Below are 4,751 nucleotides of genomic sequence, written 5' to 3'. Positions count from 1 at the left end.
TTTTACTATAAATACCACCATTTTTCACCACAAAAGAGGAGAGGACATTCAAATACACACTTTGATACACAAATTCCTCCATACAATTTCTTACCATATCACCACTATACCAAATTCCATCCAACCTTTGAACCACATTTCTACAATTGGGGATTCAAGAGTCAAAAAAGCTAAGGAATTGAAGATTGCAGTGGCATTAGGGACTACATCAGGCTTGTTTTATCGAAATGTTTAACATTCTCAATATGTTTTCTATGTGTGTTGTAACTTTAATTATGGGCTAAATTCTCTTTGCTTTCACTTGGATAATGAAACCTTGAAAATATGATTTGATTTATATTATTCCGATATTAATTGTTATTTATTTTATCATGCATATTTGATCATTTATTTTTATATGTTGAATTTTTGTAATTAATTTTCCTATAACTAAGTTAATATTTTTAAAGGATCAATTTAAATATATTATCTTGAATCATAAATTTTTCATGACCATTGATATTTATGACTAGTGATGGACAAAATCCTAGGATTAGGCAAAATAAAATACTAAAAATTTAACATGTATATTTTGTATCGTATGACCAACTTACGATTCCTACTAGTTTTACTACCACTAAAATTAATAGTTTGATCAAATGTTTGCATGATACGAATTAATTATTGTTAATAAAATTGGTAATTGCATGACAATTGTTTTTAATTATTTTTATTATCAAAACGGTAAAAAATTAGATCATTATTTTTAACCAATTTTAGAAATCGGTAAATAACTAATAATATCCATTGCACTTAATATAAATCATTCATTGCTAAAAGGTGGAATTAAATCTAAGTGAAAACATCCTTATCATTCTTGATTTTTTTTAAAAACCAATTCTTGTTCTATATTTATTTTACACTTTAATTGTTAAAATTCTCATAATTGTCTTGTTACTAAAAATTCCCCCAAGTTACTTATCTTTTAAGTTAATTAGCGACAAATAGTCTAAATGTAAATCATACTCGTTTCCCCAAGTGTTCGACATCCGTTCTTACCATTGCTATATTACAAATTCAATTAGGTACACTTGCCTAAGTCGTGTAGTAAATTCTAGCATCGGTAATTTCAACCTTATAAATTTAAGACTAGATAAATTTCACATCAATATCTATCTCAATCTTGTGGAAATTTTATCTTCAAATAACATTTGAAGGAGTAGGGAAGGCTACACTTGGAATTAGGATTATAGTGGGGTCATAAGAGATGGAAAAGTGCTGTCATGTGGAATTGAATAGAGATCCCTTCTAGGGATCAAAGATGCAAACTTTGCTGAAGCAGAAACTCTCCTGCATGGCCATGGTTTTGTCCAAACTCTTGATTCTTTTCAAGTCATCATATCAAACAAAAAGGGGTTCTCTTAACTTAGATGGACGAATGGTAATAATCAAGAACCTGGGCGCCTATGCTTTATCCTGAGAAAACATTTCTCAATAATTGTTTTAAGTTCAAATTCATCATGTGAAGAAGGAAGGGACTCATTTAGCTGACCGTCAAGCTAACTTGGGTGTTAGGCTGCAGTCTTGTAGTCAGTGGACGGGAAGTCTTCCATTCCAGAAGAGATTGTAATTTCACTCTTTCCCCCACTTCTTATCTCTCTGTGGGACTTGTTCCCTCTTCAACTCAGCGCTTTATAGATAGGAATTTTTATTGATAATGTAAAGATCCCACCTTACCTTAAAAAAAAGTAGCCGAGCCGAAGGAGCTGTCACAAATAGAATTTGAGTACCACGGGGAAAAGCTAGCTGGATAAACAAGACAGGGATCGCCCGCTCGGCAATGCTACCTTGGGGAGGAGACAAAAGACTTTAATATAACAATGGAAACTCATATTCTAAAGCTTTTTTGATATATGAACAAGATTACTATAGAAGAGTTGGTGAACATTGTTCTGACTCATAGCTCTAAGATGACTAGCATGAATGAGCCAGCTTCAACACCACCTAGACTCTTAATCAAAGACAAACTTGCGACATCAACATAAAAGGATGAGCCTGGTCTGTCTATTTGTACGCATTGGCTTAATTCACTCCTAACCTCCCGTGAAGAACACATAATGAAAACAGCCTGCCTGGTAAGGCTGTATAAGGGGAAGGGCTTTGATAAGAAAGAGTTTGGGGGTGTCCCGCTTAGTTAACAAACATCGAGTTTAAATTAAAGTCGAGGCAGCATGGATACGAGACTCTTTAAGTGAAGTTTGGAAAAATTATGGTTTTCTATCTTCATATTTCAAAATGGGAGAATCACCAAGGCCTTTCAGGGATTCAGCGCCCCCCCCCCCCCCCCAAGCTAGACACTTCACCTACCTGGCCCCAGATAGAATGAGGTTTCCTAGCCCTAGTCTTACTAAGAGGTTGAATTGCTCTATAGGATAGTAGGCAAATGAATCGCATTAGTGCGATTTGGCTCGCTGAATCGCCCAGCGAATAAATAACCTCCTTGCTTTCTTAAAAAAAAAAGCAGACCCGTGCGAATCGCTTCTTCGATCTTGCATATAAATAAATGAAAAAAAATCTTTATTTATTTATCAACCAGGTCAACTGACGCCAGCATCACCACTACAAAAACTCAATTTCATTAGTCCTTTTTCTGTGAAACAAAGCCAAGCCTTTTCCGCCTTCCATCCTGCGTTTCCCTGCTTGAGACTCTTTTTCTTAGCCCAGTCATGAACCACGTGGTTGGAGCCATGGTCTACCCAGCAGTGCTTCATATCCTCCTTGCTCTTTGTATAAGATTGGACTAAAGGTACCAAAGAAGGCAGACTGTTTTCTTGTTTTTCTTTTGTCTAAGAAGCCCGTAGGCTATACGCCAGCCATACGTAGCTGGAACTGTGATGGCCACAATGCTTAGCTATTGCCGATCCCCAAGACGCCTTTGGTTGAATGTTCACACCTGATCCACCGTCTGCACTTCCTACATTCACTCCTGGAAATTGAAACAGGAAAACAGGAATTGTAACCTCCCGGTCTGCTGTAGTCAGCCTCACGGTGTGCCTGACTGGCGAGTCTGCCGTCTCCACGACTTTTCCTTTTTCGGGCTGCTCCTTAAGCCTGCGAGTGCCGATCTTCGCTTGCGCCGGCTTCGAGGCTCTACCCTGGCTTTTCATTGGTTTCTCCCAGGGGCCTTTATCGTAACGTGCGCATCTTCCAGCAATCGGGGGAGGCCCCGAGTACATAGACGGGGCGGTACTGGGGATGAAAGTACATTCCCTCGTGTTCTGGAACTCCTTTTCTTCGATTGAACAAAGAAGGTTCAATCTTGTGAAACCGTAGCGTAGGCGAAACCTGGCATCCCGCCCAGAGTTTTACCTTCTCCGGTCCTGGAAGGAAACCCTACTTTCCTTCCTTCCCCCAGTAGCTACAAGATCTAGCCTGATCAGATCTATATATCTCGTTAATGTCATAGTTATATTCCAGATCAACCAAATTTTGCCGTTCTCGGCATCATTCTCCACAGTAATGGCTTTACTACAATCCTTTCTCAAGCATCTGGTAATTCTGGCCGCCTTTCCACTCCTCACTTTGCTTTCCACCAAGCCAATAAAATCTACCTCTTGTGCTCTAAAAGGCCTCTCTAAGCTTCTCGACCTTACCGATCTTTCTGGCATTCCATATAAGGACCTTAATGTGGAACTATTGTTGTTTTTACATTCCCTTCGCACCTTAGCGCTGCCTCTGGTTTTTAGTCGTGTGCAGCCCTTATTTGTCTTTTTGTTGAGTCTATTTGTGTTGCGTCTTGGGCCATAAGTTTTGTAACCGGATTGGGCCTGTCCATCCGTGATTATCTAGATTAGTTTCGTTGTTATCTAGATTAGCTATTAGGGTTATACTATAAATATGCATGCATGTATGCGTATATCAACAGTTGTTCATCACGTTGATTACTTGTAACCCTAAACACCTCTACAGTTGAAGTTCTTTATCGAGCTCTTCTGAGGTGTTAAAGCATTAATCATACGACATATTCAGTGCCATTCTTGTGTTCTTTATTACGATCATAATCAATAGCTTGCATGGAATCATACGATCCTAAAAGAACTTAGTTCTAACAATTGGTATCAGAGCAGGAGACTGTGTGATCAATACACATTCCTTCTGTATTCAGAATACTTTAGGGTTTCCGCTTTTATCGTATAAATAGAAGTCGTCTTCTCCATATCGACGACTGCTCTATTTCTGATAAAACCCTAATCTCAAAGATTACAGGTTTGATCCTAGCAGCTCACCATGTCTCACGATGATTCACATACAAACCCCATCAACATCTCAAACAGCATTGGATCTACAACTAGAGTACCCATACTCTATACTCAAGACTACGAAGTGTGGGCTCATCACTTTGAAGACTACGTGTTTGGATCTGAAGACAATGGCTATCTCATCTGGGAAGCTATCACTCTTGCACCGTTTGTACATTCGGGAACAAACACGACTGTTAAGTCTCAAACGGATTACAACAAACTGGTGACAGATGTAGAGAAGATGCCACATGATGAGAAGGATAAGCTCTTGTGTAACGTGAAAGTCATGCGAATGATAAGATTCGCCCTGCAATCTGACACCTTCCGGCTAGTAGGTTCATGCACAACTGCTAAAGAGATCTGGGATAGGTTGACGGAACTTTATTCAACTGATGAAGATCTGGAACACTCCATTCAAACTCTGTTACTGTCAGAATTTGGAGTTTTTGAACAGAAACCTGAAGAAAAGCT

The sequence above is a fragment of the Lactuca virosa genome, chromosome 3 (genome assembly GCF_052849685.1).
Source record: "Lactuca virosa cultivar CGN04683 chromosome 3, Lactuca_virosa_CGN04683_v6, whole genome shotgun sequence".
Lineage (NCBI taxonomy): Eukaryota > Viridiplantae > Streptophyta > Magnoliopsida > Asterales > Asteraceae > Lactuca > Lactuca virosa.
The sequence above is the reverse complement of the archived record's forward strand: the minus strand, read 5'-3'. Positions refer to the sequence as shown.